At 35.1% G+C, this 19,712-nt stretch overlaps 1 long non-coding RNA gene across 1 annotated transcript; it reads right to left on the reverse strand.

Annotated features, from left to right (window-relative positions):
* Window positions 1-1,982: 1,982 nt before the first annotated feature.
* Window positions 1,983-19,036, reverse strand: LOC131411126 (uncharacterized). The gene is made up of 5 exons (XR_009221499.1): window positions 18,945-19,036; window positions 18,159-18,277; window positions 11,613-11,820; window positions 9,351-9,448; window positions 1,983-2,516 (listed from the first exon to the last, which is right to left on the reverse strand). It is a non-coding gene; the product is annotated as an uncharacterized LOC131411126 (long non-coding RNA).
* Between the last annotated feature and the right edge of the window lie 676 nt (window positions 19,037-19,712).

Here is a 19,712-nt window from a genome sequence, read left to right on the forward strand (position 1 = left end):
TACACAAGAAACAAGGTGAAAATTTGAGTAGACTAAATGCCTTAGAATAATTTGAAAAGGCAATTAAAAATGTAGCACTAAATATTACATTAGGACTGAATGGGTTCACTGCTATTTTGTCTTAACTTCAAAAAATAGATTATTCCATTCTATTAAAACTATGTTTTGCAAATATAAAAGAGAACAGTGCCCCAATCTGTTTTAAAAACTCAGTATAAGAATAAGTGATTAAATAATTAAGGAAGCAAGAAGTATCAATTGAGAAAACACGTCAAAAATCTTTCGTGATACAGGGGCCGCCTCGCCTCGTGGCGCGCACTCCACTGCTGGCGGCCCAGGCCCGGATCCCAGGCCCACACCAAGGCACCACTTGTCAGGCCGTGCTGTGATGGCGTCCCACATAAAGTGGAGGAAGATGGGCAGGGATGTTAGCTCAGGGCCAGTCTTCCTCAGCAAAAAGAGGAGGATTGGCATGGATGTTAGCTCAGGGCTGATCCTCCTCACAAAAAAAAAAAAAAAACTTTCATGATACAGATATATTAGCAAAATATTTGGAGAGGACAGGCTGTCTACTGGCCTTTGTGAGGCACCCAGGGCTTGTGCAGTGGAGGCCAAGGCAGCAGAGGTGGAATGGGGGAACCAGCGAGCTGGGGATGGCTAACCGGTTGGCTTCTCATACAGTGTCCTAGGTATGCTGAATAGAAAGAAGCTGAATAGAAAACTTTACACCCTCATTTGGCAGATGCAGAAAGAAGTTTAAGAGGGTGATGTGACTTGCCAGAAGACCTTGGCCTCAGTAGATACTTGAGGCTGGTCTGAGGCGTTCTTGGAGCATGCAAAAGTACCTACATGTTTACCTAATAGAAATAAAAGATAGACGCTGAAGTTGTCTCATAATATTTCAAATCAGACTCTACTTGTCGTTCTCCGTTTCTTTCATAGTTTTGGAGGAGGTATTGGACTCTGGGCGCTAACTGTTGGAGATCTTTGCACTGATGGGCTTGTCTGTTTTTTACCTGTTGGTCTTCGAACAAATTAGTAGATGCAGGTTTGAAGGTGACAGAGGAACTGGAGAATGAGTTTGTGGAATCCATTGAGGAGCGGAGCTGCAGGCTGCTGGGGTTATCTGAAGTGATCTTGCTTGGACACAACCTTCAGGGATTCTTGGCTGCTGCTTACACCCTTTGGTGTCCAGCACAGCCACATGGCCCTGAGGCAGAGAAGATATTCACCTTGTGGTCTTTGTGAATAATACTACCGAGTTGAGTAAGGCACAGTCGTTCCCCTGGGTTACAGTATAAATGTGCTCCCTGGAGCGGTGAACCACGTGGGCCCTTTCTTCAACATGGTGACCATCTACTACGTTCATCTTTACTTCCAGTCAAATAGATCTAGTCTAGAGTGGCAAATTAGAAAATATCTATTTTACTATTATATTTAGATTTTCTCAAAATAAATGCTTCTTCTTTATATATAAATATACTAATACTTTTTATAGTCACTGTGTTACAAATCACCTTATTGAACTTTTTTTGTATTTTAGTTGATGTGTATGCTGCTACATTGAGTTAGATATTTTGTACATTATTTATTTGGAAAAATATGTATGAATATTGAATAAATGGAAGTTGAAACATAGGTTAGATTTGTTTTTCTTTGTTCTAATTTCTTGAGTTTTAAATATATAAATTTATTTTCCTTCTTGTTTGATATTGATAATGTTTAAACTTTTTTGAATTTGTGTTAGATTTTGAACCTTATAGATTGTGTTACATATTCTACTAATTTTCTCTATTTTGAATTATTTTGTGAATAAGGATTTTGATTTATTATTTTGTTAAGGAGTTTAGAAAAGTATTTTGATTTTTACCTTTATTTCATTGTGATAAAAAATAGAGTTGACACTATTTCTTTCCTTGAAAATTTTTTAGTTTTTCTTTTTGATGTTTTGTTAGCATACCATAACTACTAAAAATGATGTATATCAACTTTATTAAATTTCTCAAATATTCTATATTCATACATTTCCAACTATTTTATAATGTTATATTTAATGGTTTGTTCTGCCTACGACTTAAACTATGCTCATGTCCTATGACTATTTCATTTCTGTCCCTTCCTCCTTTTTATTTAAAAAAATGTTTTGAGTATTTTGATGCTATATAGTTTAATTTGTGATAGTTTTTCACATTAGTATATATTTGCTGACATCATGACCTTTAACCTTCTTACTTCATTTTCTTTTAAGAACGTGCCTTGTATATAACATGGAGTTGGCTTATATTTTTAGCCCCAATGTTCTCCATATTCCTCTGTAGTGTTGGTGTACTATGTGAGCTGCTCTGATTTTTTGCAGATGGCCTTTCTATGGATACTTTGATTTGAGATTTCTTCTCATGTTTTAAATCCATCTGCCTCTGTCTTTCAGAGATTTCCTTGTAGTTCTTGGTCTACCACATCATCACTTCTTGTTTTCAGCACTTTTTTTATGTGCTCTTAAATCATCTCTCTCATTTCTGAAAAGAAAGCAAGTATACGTACTCAGTCCACCATTCTGAGCCAATACAGATTGCTATCTCTTTCTGTGCATTTGAGCTGTCTTTGAGAAAACTGAATTAAATAAACTTTGTGTCTTTCAGTTTGAGCTATGTGGTCATCAACTTTAAGCTAGAAATATGCTTGGAAAAAAATCTTTGGCTCATGAGACAGTAGACAAAACATCAAGATTGTAAACTATTTTATCTTTTTTTGCTATAAACATAATTGGATTCTTCTTTAGTATGAATGGACTTATTTACCCACATGTAATTTTACCCAGAGAAACTTGCATTTTATGTTTCCAAAGAGCTTCATGATATTTAAAGGATGTTTAAGGATACTATCATATCCTTAAGACTGATGTCTTAAAATCAACTTGAGATTTTAATCATATGGAGAAGAGTTGGTAAATGTTACAAACTTGGCATCCACATTAAACGCATTTGTAGGAGGGATAATAAAAATATTTAGCATTTAATGTGGCACTGGAATCAAATATTCAACATGGGAAACTGACTAATTAGAAAAAATACTGAACACAAATACTTGTATGCTGTAATGGTGTGTACTGGCTGAATATTGACTATTTATAAATATTTATAATAATTCTGAACTTAAGGAGTAAAAATGTTATGAAAAATGAAACTTTGCCATTGTCTAAGAGCTATTGTTTTTAAACAGGAGTGTTTCAGAGTAAGTGGCTGGCTTAAAAGCAGGCATTGAGTTCTCTATTTAGAAGCTGGTACAAAGCCAAGGCAATTTTGAGTGAAAAGATGAGCTGGAATTCAGTGTCTTTTAATTAGGCCACGTAGGCAAAATTTATTTTTAAAATCAAGAAAAATAGAAGAAAAACAATGGTCCCACAAAGGGAAACTTGCTGCTTTAAAAGTTATTCTTGTCTGAGTTGAATATAGAACTACTATTTACTTTAAAAATCAATCACAATTCCACTTTATATCATAAAGTAAACTATTTTGCAGAATTTAATAGGATTATGCTATTGATTCCATCTATACAATGCTAGCTGGTGTTGCATACCTACGAACTATGGCCTATTATGTTACTGAGCACAAGAGAAAAGGGATTAGTCTGTGAAAGAACAAGCAGATTTCATGGCGCCACACAATGTTCACATACCTGTTAACTCAATACTCATTTTATGTTAGTAAGTATCAACCAATAAGAAACAAAACAAAAGAAGTAGTCTATTCTAATCCTTGAAACATCTGGCTAAGCTTTTTGAAAAACTCAGTTTGGATACCTATTTAAAATCCAGGCACTATGTATGAATGACTAGTTTTTGTTTGTTTTCCTCACAGAGATCAAAATAGTATTGAGTCACTGATTTCAACTGCATAGGATTTCAGAAACTTCTGTAGTATCTTCTTGAGAATCATTAATCAGACTGGACACTAATATCTAACTATTCTAGCTTATTTACAGTCTAACTCAGGGAAAAAGTGATGAAATTAGGGTGTGAGGGCGGGAGACAGAGGCAGAGGGAGATTTGATGACAATGGAAAAGGCAATATGATGGCAGAAACAGAGACTGGAGTCATGTGCTTTGAAGATGGAGGAAGGGCTACAAGCCAAGGGACACGAAAAGCAGCTAGAAGCTGGAAAAGGGCAAGGAAATGGATTCTTCCCTGGATCCTCGAGAAGGAAACAGCCCTTCTCACACCTTGATCTTAGCTCCATAAAACTCATTTTGGACTTCTGATTTCCTGAATTTTAAGAGAATAAATTTGTCTTGTTTATGTCACTAAGTTTTTTTGGTAATTTCTTATAGCAGCAAAAACAAACTAATATACTGATTTTTCACTTGGTTATTGCTCTCCAGGTTTGCCTTTGATAATGAATCAACAGAAAAGACTACAACATTTATTATTTATAATAAATGGGCGTCAATGTGTTAATCTAGCTCTACTGGGAAGCAGACAACAAGATCGTGTTAGAAGTGAAAGATTTATTGGGGATAAAGTCTGTGAAAGTCAAAGGAGAGAGGGAGTAGTATTAGGGAGAATCTATGGTTCAAGTGTGACATCTATGAAAAGACAGAGGTAAGGAAGAAACATTGGACAGGAAGAGCTACTGATGCAGTTCTGAGAAAGTCTCATTCATGTCAACAGGGAATCCCAGAGCCAAGATCGCCTGTTAGAGAAGTCTCACGTTGGGCAGAAACAAGACCCAATCATTGTACCGTGCCCAGTCATTAGCAGGAACATCTCAGGAGTATGTTCTTGGCTAGAATACTGTGGCAGATTCTAAAGGTGTTGTAAATGAAACTGTCAGCTGGCTGCAGTCCTTGTAGCAAGTTTTCTCTTGCAGGAGTATCCAATGGCATACCTGTCTGGTTGCCACAGTCAATTCAACATTAATGGAAGCTCATTATTACTGGCTATCAAGTAGGAAAGGTTGGGTCATGCAGGTTGTGGAGAGTGAAGGGGTGAGCATAAAAGTTCTTAGGGGATGTACATATTTATTAAAGGTAGGACCAATTCTTTGCTATTTACAAGTCAGTAATTTTTCAAATGGTTGCACCAAATACACAAATCCTTGAGTGTATGGCAGTCACTTATACTGGTATCCAATAATATGCAAAATTGTTATATTATTAACCAAATTTCAACAATTTAATATGTATCACCCTTATATTGTTTTTTGTTTTGAGACTTTAGCTAATGCAGCTGTGCTTCAATTTCTCTGTCTCATCTGTGAATGTACATTGTCACAGGCAAGAACCGCTGAGGTTCAAGTTATCTTCAATCTTGGTCTGATCCAGAGCTTCTAATTTTCCAATCTAGATTTTTTGGGGCTATCCCTAAATGTACCTTATCTCAATGGTAGAAACTCTCTCTAAAACTTAGCAAAAGATGAAAGTATAGGCTGCAATGACTCTTTTCAATTGTAAATGTATTCGATTTATGGATTCCTCGACCTCATATCAAGGTTTAAGGAAAACTATTATTTTGTCAAAAATTTCCTAGGTGAATGTCAACAAAACAAAACCATGTGAAAAGAACAGCTGAACTATTACTGCACCAATACTCAATTTCACGCTTCAGCTTTCCTTTGTCCTCCTCTCTTTCACCATAGCAAACAAACAAAATTTCCATCCACCAGTAAAACAATGTATCTACTATGTTACAATTGATAAGTAATGGTTGTTAACAATAAGTTATAAACTTTCCAAATGTGTCATATGAGAAAATTACTACCTCAAATCTTAATTGTTCCTCATAGGCATTACTAAATGTCTGAAAACCTATACTTGATAGCTGATGAATACTTCCTTGAGAAATTTAATGTTATTCAGCACATTCGTTCTTAAAAAATTCAATCTGCCTTCAAATGTATTTGCATCATCATTCATCTTTATCTCTTTTTCTCTATTCCTAAAATGAGGGACTATCCTCTTTCTCAAGGCAAGTGCATCTAACTGTGCGTTAATCTTCTGTCTCTGCCAGTTACCTTCTTTTACACAGGCCTTCACTCTGAACAAACAAAACTAAACAAAGAGCTTTATTTAATTCCATGTCTCCCTACAGCTACTGTCAGACATCTTTCTTCATCTTGTCTACTAAATTTCTTGAGAGTTGTCTAAATTCACTCCCCAAGTACATGGGTTAGGGTTTTCATTGAGAAACAATGCTACTCTGACTTTTCTCTCTAAGGTCCCTGCCTGTTGCCACTTTCAATATAAGTATCTGTTTCCTGCTATGCATATCACTTTGGTTACTCTTCTCTTCCTTGGCTTCTATGATAACACAATTCTTTTTCTTCATTCATTTACCACTGCTCTTTCTATCATCCTCTTTGTGTTTACTTTCCTCCCTCCCTCTGCTTCTTTCTTTTGGGCGGGAGAGGTTACTTCAAAGGATTCCTTCTCAAGTCACTATTCTTGTCACATTGCTCTTGTCTCTAGGAGGCATCATTCACTTTATTTTGTCCCAAGAATGAGTGATAAATGAAAGACTGATATTTATCTTCTCCAGTTCAAACTTCTTCCTGACTAAAGTAACTATTATCTATCTTCCCGACAAATGTTCCACAGAAAGCTTGAATTCAAAATGTTCAAATTTTTAGTCAGCATAGTCTCTTATAAAATCTATTTCTCTATCTGTGTTCTTTATATGAGTTGATAGCACCACCAATTACCCAAGCAATCTTGGAAATTTTTCATTGCCTTTCTTTTGTCCCATATGCCAATTACCTGCTAAATCTTGCTGCCATAATCTTTTAAATATTTACCTATTTGTGATCTTCTCTCTATAAATATTCTCCCAATGGCAACTTAAACATTTGATCAAAAATAAAATCATAATTTTTTTCCCTAAAATTTCCCTTCCTTTTATTTGTAAACACATTGCCCAATCCAATGCCAGTGCTAGAATGGAATTATTCTTTCCGTTTTACATAAGGCATATTATAAGTTACCAACTCCTGCCAATTTTTTTTTTTTTTTTTTTTTTTTTTTTTTTTTTTTTTTTTGTGAGGAGATCAGCCCTGAGCTAACATCTGCCAATCCTCCTCTTTTTTTGCTGAGGAAGACGGCCCTGGGCTAACATTGGTGCCCATCTTCCTCCACTTTATATGGGACGCCGCCACAGCATGGCCCACCAAGCAGTACTTCGGTGCGCACCCGGGATCCGAACCAGCGAACCCCGGGCCGCCGCAGCGGAGCGCGCGCACCTAACCGCTTGCGCCACCGGGCCGGCCCCTCCTGCCAATTTTATTAATAAATATGTTTCACCTCTGTGTCCTCTCCATCTTTATTATCACTGCCTTAGCACAGGTACCCATCGCTCTTTGCTGGCACTATTTGCAACAGCTTGTTAACTAGTTCTCTTTCCCAAACACTTCTCTTTATCAATTTTCTTCATACAAGAACTAGAGTTATCTGGCTAAATGCAAACCCACTTATTTAAAATCCATCAGTCAGTTCTCTTGCCTAAAAGATAATTTCCAACTTGCTCAAGCTGGCATATAAGGTCTTGCAAGAACTAGTATTTTCTTATGGCTCCATCCTCCACTTACCCTTGTAGAATCAGTACTTTTTATTCTCCATAATTTTGCTCATATTTCCTATTATAATGTACTAGTTGGGATTCTTCAGAGGAACAGAATCAATAGGATGGATATATATATAGAGAGAGAGATAGAGAGAGGGAGCAACAGAGAGAGAGATTTATTTCAAGGAATCGGCTCATGTGTTTGTGGGGGCTGGCAAATCTGAGATCTGTAGGGCAAGTTGGCAGGCTGGAGATTCAGACAAATGTTGATGTTGCAGTCTTGAAACCAAAGGTTTGAAACTCAGGCAGAATCTATGTTGCAATCTGGGGGCAGAAATCCTTCTTCTTCGGGAAATCTCTGTCTTTGCACTTAAGGCCTTTGACTAATTGGATGAGGCTCACACACATTATGGAGGGTAATCTCCTATACTGAAAATCACCTCATTTTTAAAATTAACTGGATCTAGAAAATACCTTTATAGCAACATCTAGACAAGTGTATGACCAAACTACTGGTCACCACAATCTAGCCAAGTTCACGCATAAAATTAACCATCACCTATGATAATGGCCTGTCCTTTCTCTCATTTGCCTATATAATTTCTATTCCCCTCCAAATTACAGCTGCTGGAAGTCTGATATGGCTCCTTTTAACTGTTTGGTGGCTCTAATTCATGTTTTTCTAGTACTATCTGCTGTCCCCATAATCTTACCTTTCATATTGGTTATAATTGTGTTTTTTTTAATCTCACTAGCCAATAACCTTCTTGAGAACTTAGATTGTTTTACTCTCTTTTTCCTGTAACATTATTCAGGTAATGATAGGCATGGAATAAATATGTCTTAAATAAAAAAGAATGAGTATTCCATGAAAATATTGCAAGAGTCTAAAATCTCCACTCACAATAGTAATTTTTCCCTAATGCTCTATCACCTCCACCTTTACATTTATTATTTTCCACTGTTGAACAGCCTTGAACATATTTTATATTTTCCCAATCATTACATATGCTATATTAATTATTTGATATTAAATAAAAAATTTGTTCTTTATATTTTGAATGTCCATCTATAGATTCATATACAGACTATTTAGTTTCTATTCATAGATTTAGACATGCATAATCTAGACTTTGTAGTTAAATATGGTCTTCTAACTAGAACTTTGGAGCTCTGTCACCACACTTTTATAGTTATAATCTTGGATGGAGTGTTGTGACAATGGCTGACTTCACACATTGTGGGTGACTATATTAGTTAAATCTCTGAGTCCAGTAGTGACTTTGCCCTTGCTTCACATAATTACCACCTACATATCCAACACTAGCTTCTTCATATCACTATTAAGAAAAAAATACTGAAAGCAAAATAGTAATATTCTTGTAAAGGAAGACCTTGTCAGAGAATGTTTCATCACAGTATTTAATTGATTAGGGGTCTGCATAATTTTACTGAAAATGACTGGAGAGTTCACTAGGTTTTGTAGGCCACATATAGTTTCTGTCATATATTCTCTTTGTTTTTTCTTTTCTACAACCCCTTAAAATATAAACATCATTCTTAGCTTATGGGCTAAACAAAAAATAGAGTTCTTCCAGATTAATCTTCAGTGTGGATCTCTTAAGTAATTGCATAATTCTCTAAGAGATGAGCAATGACTAGAGATGTCGCCTCACTCTTTCAAGCATATTTATGACCTGTTCCATTCTTTCCTATATTAAGTAAGATTTTGTTTGGCTATGGACGATAGAAAATCTAAGATAACTAAGATAGAAATTTCTTTCCCTCAGGTAAACTTACAGAGGCATAAAATGCAAGTCTGATCCGCAAATTTCTTAGGGATCCAGGATCCTTCAAATTTGTCAGTTCACTCCCATCCTCTTGGTTCCGGATAGAATCTGTGTTCCAGGTTGAATGAAGGAGAAACAAAAATATTAAAATGTGGCAGCATCAAGTGTATCTAAAGAAATGTTCAAGGAAGCTTCTGTAAGTACTTACCTTTATATCTGTTTGGCCAGAATTACTAATGTGGGCATATCTAGTTGCAAGGAAAGCTAGTCAACTTGTTGTCCTTATACTAGATAGCAATATGCCAAGTCAAATTTTCTATTTCTTTCTTCCTTTTTTTTTCATTTTTTTGTGAGGAAAATCAGCCCTGAGCTAACATCTGATGCCAATCCTCCTCTTTTTTTTTTCTGAGGAAGACTGGCCCTGAGCTAACATCCATGCCCATCTTCCTCCGCTTTATATGGGACGCCGCCACAGCATGGCTCGACAAGCAGTGCAGTGGTGCGCGCCCGGGATCCGAACCTGCGAACCCCAGGCTGCCGCAGAGGAGCGTGCACACCTAACAACTTGCGCCACTGGGCTGGCCCCAAATTTTCTATTTCTAAGATAGAAGGGGAGAATGAATTTTAGTGGGTAACTGTGGATTCCTGTCATGATTCTTTCTTATTTAAAATAGAAAGCCCAATTATGGTACATAAACATTTACTCCCACAACAAAGTGTAGCCGATAAAAATGTATTATGCGTGTTGAGTTTTGTTAAGCTATCTGTCAATACATTTTAATAGTTTAGTTTAATCATCCTTATTCTCAGAAATATTATTTAGTTTGTCAGAAAAAAATCTCACATAAGGGGCTGGACCCATGTTGTAGTGATTGAGTGCGCACGCTCGCCTGCTGGCGGCCTAGGTTCAGATTGTGGGCGCACAACAATGCACCGCTTGTCAAGCCATGCTGTGGCGGTGTCCCATATTAAGTGGAGGAAGATGGGCACGGATGTTAGCCCAGGACCAGTCTTCCTCAGCAAAAAGGGGAGGATTGGCACGGATGTTAGCTCAGGGCTGATCTTCCTCACACACACACACACACAAAACTCACATAAAACTAGATTTCTCTGAGAAATATCTATATACCACAAAGCATAACTGATCAAATATACGCATCTATGATCTTCTGGTGATATACACAATATTAGACCTTAAATGTCCTTACTAAGTGAGTTTTAACATACCACACTCTGAAAGATGTTTTTTGCCTTGCCAATTTATCATATTCTGTCATGATACATGGAGAAATTTTAAAAACAAGAGTGTATGAGAGGAATATTTTAAAATAGTTAATCGTTCTAAAGGAGAATTCTTTAATGATATATTTCCCCAGAATAACCTCCGAAGAAGATGACTTTACTAATAATCACTTCAACCACAACAATAAAAAATTAGTAGGTGTATCAGTTCCCCCACATTTATAGCACATGCAGTTTTAAGTGACGGCCACTATCATAAAGGAGAAGTTTAGATGGGAATTATACGATGTCTGTCTAACTCACCTTTCTACTTGTACCCATATACATCATTTGGATTTTCCATATCTTACATTTTCCACACGCAACAAGACTATTTACAGAATTTATTCCCACCCTACCTGGAAAATATACATTAATTCATATGCATATTCATATGAATTTTTGTGTGATCAAAATATAACAAAGAGTAAAATAAAGGATTGAAAATATTAATATTGAAAATACATATGTTTTTAATAAGCTCATAAACAGGTGGAAATTATCCTAGAATCACTTCGTGATAAGAATAATGTGTAGTCCCTTACATTAAATGAAGAATTTCTATAGTGACTCTTCCCACTTATGTTATTTACTTCCTAGACAACCTAAGCACAACTGATACAAACATAATTGTTCCATTATTACTAGATATTTATTAAACTACTGTGTTTTACTAGGTTTGATTTGAATTTACTGGAAATAAATTACATAAAATAACCTTTCAATCAAAATTACATCTAATGACAAAATTAGCATTTATCTAATTGGAGAATGCTTCCATGAAGGCTTATATACATAGACTGATTTATTCAGCAGTCTTTAAATGTGATTTAAATGCATAGGAAGTTAACCTAGACAATGGCCATTTATTTGCTGCAAGTATTTTATTTCAAGAGCAAATTAATAAGCAGTAATTCTGTCCATACTAAACAATAATTCCAGAGTTCAGGGCAGAGAAGAACGGTGAATACTGTGTGAATATTTAGTTTACTATTCTGTGTAGGTAAAACCAGAGCTTACCAGTCCCGTATAACATATGCCATTAAACTAGTAGTTTGTTTCATTTTGTGAATTGTGCATTAGGTTTAAATGTGCTCGTGAACAACTTGCATATTAAGAAGCTTTCAAACTCAGCACAGATATGGGAAATCCAGATGATCCACGCTTCTAGATAAAAACTAATATGGTTCCAAATATTTCTGAAAAATAGAAAAGGAGAAAGAAAAAGAGTAGTAAATCAATTTGCCTGAAACTTTAGTTCTTTCCGACATGCCCCTGATGAATATCATCTGATTATTCTTTCCTGCTTGTTGCTGCCAACCACAAACTCTTCATTCTAGGATGTGCTGCATATACTATTACAGTAGCTATAACAACTTTTTATTTGTATTTTAAAGTGACATCTTCTTGAATTTAGCCTTTAGCTCTACTAACATAATGATTCCCCTGTAGAATTCTTAGAAATAACTGGATCAATTTTATTTTACCGTCTTAAATACAGAGTAAGATGTACGTTTTTTCTTTCCCGAGGAAGATTAGCCCTCAGCTAACATCCACTGCCAATCTTCTTCTTTTTTTTTTTTTTTGTATGTGAGCTCTTGCCACAGCATGGCCACTGACAGACAAGTGGTGTAGGTCCACGCCCAAGAACCAAACCCGGGCTGCTGAAGCGGAGTGTGCCAAACTTAACCACTAGGCCACCCAGGCTGGCTCAAGATGGAACTTTTTAAAGTGACTAAATACTTTTTTAACTTCATCAGGATAATATAAAATATCTTAAAGTAACTTCTTCAATGACCACAATTATTATTTATGAAAATACATACATATAGTTTAGTATAATAAGGTATAGTATAATTAACACCAGGAAAAATGAAATAATATTAGTTGGTGGTAGTTTGTTAGCCACAGCCAAGAATCTATTCTTACTCTATTCCAGAGGGACTTAAGCAATTGCTATTTAAGCTAAAGAAAGTTATATACATACATTTTATTTCTCTGACTGCTGCTTTTAGGGTTCAAATAATGATTGTTTCTGGTATCAGATGGCTGATATTTATGCAATGCTCTACTTCTCATCAAATATTGGGTAAACATGATATTTCATTAGCAAATGTAATATTTTAAAAAATAATAATTGTTGCTTTAGAGCCTGATTTGAGACACTACTCAAAAGCCATCATGAAATATGCTGTTTTGTACGTATTTTCCTTACTGCAAGTTGAATTTATTAATAGTTTGTTTGCTAAAGTAAAAGGCATTCTCAAGATTTACAGCAGAAACATTCACAGCAGATATTCACTGTATTGTATTATTAGTAGAGGTTTTGTTGAGCTCATGGCATTCTTTGATTAACTGCCATTGGAGACATAGTTTGCAACAGGACTGTGTCAAAGCTCTATGTCACCATGTTTCATGAAGTTACTGGTAAGCCTTTAGGGAGGGTAAGTGTATAAACATTCACTTAACAAGAGATGTATGGACAAGCTGTGAAAGTAATGACTAATTGACTGCCATTCGGGATTTATTTGGAAATCTTTTGACTCTGGCTCCACCTCACGTAATGATGAATGACGTCTCTTTCTCTAACAAAGGGAAACAGCAAGCTTGGGCCCAGAGCAGCCTCTCAGAGATGTGACTAGAAGTCATAGTGTTTCAGTCAGTGGAAACGAATAGATAGAGATAGAGTATGTAAGGTTTCCCCCTTACTTTTTTGGTAGTGAAATTAATAAATTAGGGAGACAAAATAGAATAATTTATTTCTCTGCAGGCTTAAAATAGCAAATCAAATTGAAGCAAATAATGAATTTCAAACATTCTAATTCTAGAAATGCTTATTCTTGGTTGTAGAAATAAAGCATAGTTTCTGCTTTCTGTGAGGTGCAGTTTATATTTTATTCTTTCTGCTAAAGTGTAGAATGGGCAAATGTGCAAGTTTTCTTGTTCATCTTCATGGTCTTATTAAAAAGGACTAAATTTTGCTATAATTAATTTTCTCAATAACTATACCTATCCCATCAAGGAGCAAAGTCATCTCTCTTATATTTTGCTTCCTGTAATCTGCCAAAAAAGGGTACAGAGTAACTGGAGAGAAGAGAAAAGGGGGTTGAGTAAGCGTTGTTGGGATTAGTAATTGAAATTTTTTATGACTTTTCAAAAAACAAAATCAATTTTCTTAAGTATTTTAGACTTTTTAGACTGTCTCTTTAAATATAAACATCATAGGATACTAAGCTTTTAGTTCATATTTAAAATTATGAGGACTCCATTATATATAACTCTGATGATAATGCACGTGCTTAGGAAGAAATGGAGCCGACAGCATGAAGGACCTGGAATGCTTGTCTTATGGTATTGCCCATTGTACTAGCTTCATGAACTTATTTTGGATCCAAAGATATGAAACAATGTAGGTTTTAAACATCTGACTATTTAGGCATATCACCTGGAAAAGAATTATAAAGTTTCCAAAATACCAAAACAAATACAAACAAAATAAAACAAAAAACGAATACCAATTAAAATAGACCAGTATGTGAAAAATCAGCAAAAATACAACACAAAGGAAATATGAAATAGAATGATGGCACATAGGAGACTGAACATAAGTTTAACCACTAAATGTAAATGGGATTATCCTTCTTTTAAAACGCAAATATTTTCAGAATGGCTTGCAAAGAAAAATCCTTCCGTAGGTTTATAGAAGATAGAGACCTAAAAGAAAAAGATACTGAAATAAAGGAGACACAAAGGCATACCAGGTGAATACAGGCCAAAGAGAAACAGGGATTGATATCTGAAAGGTAAAATTCACAGCAAAAAAATCAACAAGAAAAAAGACACTTCATACATTAGGACAATTTCCATAATGAAGATACAACAGCCATCAATATCCACAAACCAAATATGGCAGCAGTCATCTTCAAAAAGCACTCTTGACATGAATGACAAGATGTTAACAGAAGCGTAATAAAAATAGACAACTGGAACATATCACTCTTGGCCTGAGACAAGTCAAATGGTTAAACTATGAGTAAGAACTTATAATCTTATAATATGTGAATGATATAATCAAAGGTAAATTCTATGGATATGTAATAAACTTTGCATCTAGATAATAAACGAAACAGCTTCTTTTCAAATGCACATGGAGACTTCAAAAGAGGTAGTGGAGTAGGGATATAATAATTATTTTATTGATGTTTATTAATTAAAATAAAATATGTTATTAAGATGAAATGTTTAGGAACCAATTCATAACCAAACTTTGTAACAAATATCACCTTGTTCCTGTCAGGCAACGTTCTGGGCACTGCTGTGTATACATTTCCAAGTTCCTGTATCTCTATTCCACTTGACGTAAATCATGTATTCATGCATTATTTTTCTGTTCTAATCCTCCATGTCCATTAACATAACAATTGCACATAGTTTTGATTCAGTTGCTAGATCCAAGATATATATTAAAACACAAACACCCATACAGGGGAAAAAAATCCACAATAAAGACTATTTTAATAAAATTTTCTTCATTTGTAACAGTCCAAACAAAAGAATTAGATTGCTGAAAGACTGCTTCATATACTTTCAGAATGGTAAATAATTTAAGAAATATTGAAGATGTGAAATAAAAGGTAAAGGAAAAGTACTAAGGTGAGATTTTGGTTAAAACTGAAATAAATGGCAGAATAAATAAAAGAAAAGGATAGCACTGTTGACTGTGCATAAAAAAGAAAAATGGGAAGGTAATGAAAGTTGATTGTCGATTGCTCTGGTTCCTGTGCGTTGCCTTCTGTAATGCATCTGCATGTCTTTTCTGCTTTTATGATTTTAATTTCATTTCTATGCAGCATTGCTGAAGCAGAGGCTATATCAATATCAATGAACTATTGGTATGCCTCTTTTGAATTATATTTTCTTAGCAAACCTTTTCTGAACACGAACAAGCTGAGTCTTTTGAATATTCCAAAAGAAATCTTAAGCAGTTACCAGGAAAGTCTACTTGTGCAGACTTTCAGAATAAAGGAATAAAGTATATTTTAATTTAATTAAATGAAAATCTATTCAATTAAGATAATTTATAGGATAAGGAAGTAGCAAGGCTAAAAGCAATTGAAAGACATTCAGAAACCAGGCTATATTCATAAAGATTTTATGTATTTGGGAAAGAAAAAAATAAGTTGTCTGCTAATTATAACAATTTATAAATTATTAGAAAAATATATAGCCAATAAAGCAGTATAAATATCCAATTAGTTCCAATACAACACTGAAATAAAGTTCAAATCAATATAACCATATGAAGTCACAGATAGTGAGTTGGGAGCAAATAAGCATGAAGCACGTTACCTCTTTCTCAGTAGAATTTTTAGTTAAATTTTTCATTTTAAACAACTCAGAATAAGAGTTCTACCCACTAATATAAGGATGTGCATCTTATTCATTTATTATTTCTCTATATGGGTATATTTTATTCAAAAGAAATATCAAAAATATTATTTAATTCTATACAATAGAAAATAGCATTATATTCATTTGGAATTTGATTATGGAAAACATAGATGTTCGGTTGATCAGATTTACATACATGTGCCATGCATTACCAGTAGGTAGATTCAAATTACATGGCTTACGTTTTCCATACTGCTCATGCCGTTTTCTGCTTATCCTACGTTCTTGGTTGAAGACTACTGACCTTCACTTGAAATATCATGGAGGAAAAAGGTCAATATACAGGTAAATTCATCTTATCAGGCAAACATTTTCACTGTATTTCCATCTGAGTATATGCTGCAAATATGCTCTGGGGAAAGTAGATGGGTCATAAGTGTGCAAAAATAAATTCTGTGGGCCGGCCCCGTGGCTTAGCGGTTAAGTGCGCATGCTCTGCTGCTGGCGGCCTGGGTTCAGATCCCAGGTGAGCACCGGCGCACCGCTTCTCCGGCCATGCTGAGGCCGCACCCCACATACAGCAACTAGAAGGATGTGCAACTATGACATACAACTATCTACTGGGCCTTTGGGGGAAAAATAAATAAATAAAATTATAAAAAAAAATAAAATAAAATAAATAAATTCTGTATCTACATACGTAATAGATTAGCTATGTATGGAAGCCTACTTAGAAGTTTCTTATGTGTTTGTCAGTCCATCCCCACTGAATTCATGTCTTCTTTTCCTTCTATATTAAAAAAAATGCATTGTGTCTTAGCAAAGATAGATAACTGGGGGACACAACGTATATTCACAGAATGAAAGCACTCAGAAAGCTCCAGAGGTCACTAGATTGGTCACCTGATCTGTAGGAGTATAACTGTTCATATCATCAAATGCTCTTCCAGTGAACAACGTGAAAGCTGTGAAGATCGTTGCTATTTCTCCACATGTGAGCTAGCAAGTCTGCTGATGCAATTTACAACCTGATATTTTAGAATATTATGTGTGTTTCATTCATTTATATTTTCTTGTTTTGTTTTGGCGTTTATTTCCTTGGCTTCTTTTACTGATAACTTATAATGACGGGGTCTTAGACAATTACCATCATCTATACTACATCTGTAGTTAAATGAGAGTGAGCCTACATATGATAGAATTTGGCACAGTGTCATAAGAGCAAAAATAATCATCCAAAATATCTATTAGTATGAATCTTTCTCAGCAAAATACATGAGATTTTACCAAGTGATAATGGAGTTGTCCTATTTCTTCCTCTTTAGCCAAATCTTCTATTCCTCATCCCCAAAATAAGTACTTAATATCCAAACATTCAATATATACAATGATAACTTAGGAGATTACATGAAAATCTTAACAAAGGTCATACTATATGAATTTAAGAATTACAATACATCTAAAATAAAAAGCTAATTTTGTAGATCTTGCTCATGACTTTTGATATTAAAATCCAGAGTTAACAAATAAATGTAGATTTCTTTGTAGACAAGTTGTTCTAGATGGGAAAAAATTACCTAAAATTATGTATATCATCCATCTGTGAAATTTTCTAAACTATTTCACAATAGTTCATAAAAAATATAAATATATTAAAGATAGTTTTGTTAGGCAAGCGGTTGTACCAAAACATTCCATAGCATTATCCTATGAAAGAATAATACTCAATATCTAAGGAAGGATGACTGCTGTAGAATCATCCCTAAACTTCAAATTTTTCTTAGGAGTAAAAGATACTTTAGGATGCCAAATATTCTAAATTGAACTCTTTTAAAATGCAGTTTCTCACATCTCATGACCAAAGACTCTCATACAGTAGATCTAAAATAGGATGTAGGACTCTGCATTTTAAAAGCATCCATCTGATATTAACAAAAATGATTTGTGAGCTATGTTTTGCGAAGCTTTATAAATATTTTTTCTTGCCTCTTATTTTCAATTTAAGAAGGTGCCTGGGTTGTCAAAACTCAGACTTCTAACATTTGATGCTATAAGGTATAGCTCCCAGGTTGTGGGTGGGGAGAAGGAGACAACTGATCAAGTGGCCTCCATTCTATGGCACAACATTACATCCTCCTTCACTCACCGTGGACATCAACATATGGCTTTCAAAGATGCGTAAATATGTTCATCAGCGCTCTGGACAAATCAAGGTCAAAATTCTGCCTCCTTTAAGTTGTTTAGCACAGGTGAGACATCCTGGAACTTAAAAATAACAGTTTAAACATTTAAGAAGGATAAAAAGGAATATATATTTTAAAATCTGTCTTGTGGAGTCTAGGTTTTGAATCATATCTCAGTTACATTTTACTTTAGAGTTCACAGGTTTACTTCCCTTTTCCCTCTGGACTAGAGATAGTCACCATCATAGTGTCTCAAAAGTCCTCCCAATTTTGTATTTCCCACTAAAAGCTACTCCAGTTTCAGTTGATATTTGACCTCCTACACACAGGTGTCTGGTTTTACCCTTTGTAGTCATATCAGCATAAGTTCATCATAAAACAATAATACTGTGTTATCTACTTAATAAAGAGACACTCATGCAGTAATAGGAGTCTCGATACCTCTGAGTCTAAACTAATAAATACCTATGGTGGTGTAAAATTTTATAGAAGGAGGACTTATGCCTCCTTCTTAAATCTCTCTCCAAAAAAGAAGAAAAAAAACAGAAACACAAACTCCAGCTTAGGCAAATCTAAAAGTCATCTGTAAAGGTGAGTCACAACATATGAGACAGGCTTGTCAATTAGAGTAATGGTCAAAACAAGTGCAGGAAGAAACTAATTGGTCACCTGGAGTTTCACATAGAGTGAGTACATCTGAGCACAAAGATAAAAATCTTTTATTTAGAGGAAAGAAATTGAATACATACCCCAGGAATGAGTCTTCTGTGGATAGCATTTGGCACTGAGACCCCAGAGTAGCAAAGGAGCCAAGGATAACTAAAGAACATAAGGATACACCATCTCTGTGGGAAGAGAAAAACGGGATTTTGAGCAATCTGCAGTTGATGATCTCTATTGACCACAAACAAATATACACCCTGTACAATACTGAGCTTCACTGGAAAGCAAGCAACTTTCCCAGTGGCCTGAGACATTACTCTTGACTAATCAATTGTGTGAATCATTTGCAAATAGCCAACACGGAAAGAACTCAAATTTCATCATTCAGAGATTTGTAAAAGAAATTTTTCTATTAAAGTAGAGGGTGAATTTCAGGTCTGACACATATAGAGTTTGGCAGTCTTCACTCCTGTCCTCACAACAAGAAAAATACTGAACAAACTGAAATCAACAATTCTTCTTAGTTCCATCAGAAAACTGAGACTTCAGAGAACACTGCCACTCCAAAAACTGGAGAGACAGGCAGATACAGAGAATCATAGCTTACCAGGAGCAGAAAACATTACAAGAGCTAGCAACTGAAAGGAACACTTAAAGGTTAATTAACTAATTTCTGGGAACTACCATACATTAGCTTGAGAGATAAAAGTTCCTGGAGGCTGAGCCTTGGGGGGTCCCACACTTTTGTGAGTTTTACCTCCAGAAGCCTTACCAGGTTCTCAGGGTGAAAATCAGAGAAAATCTTTTCTTGCTTCTGGCAAGAGGAAGGGAAATGTAACCACTTTGTAATAGCC

The sequence above is a fragment of the Diceros bicornis genome, chromosome 11 (genome assembly GCF_020826845.1).
Source record: "Diceros bicornis minor isolate mBicDic1 chromosome 11, mDicBic1.mat.cur, whole genome shotgun sequence".
NCBI lineage: Eukaryota > Metazoa > Chordata > Mammalia > Perissodactyla > Rhinocerotidae > Diceros > Diceros bicornis.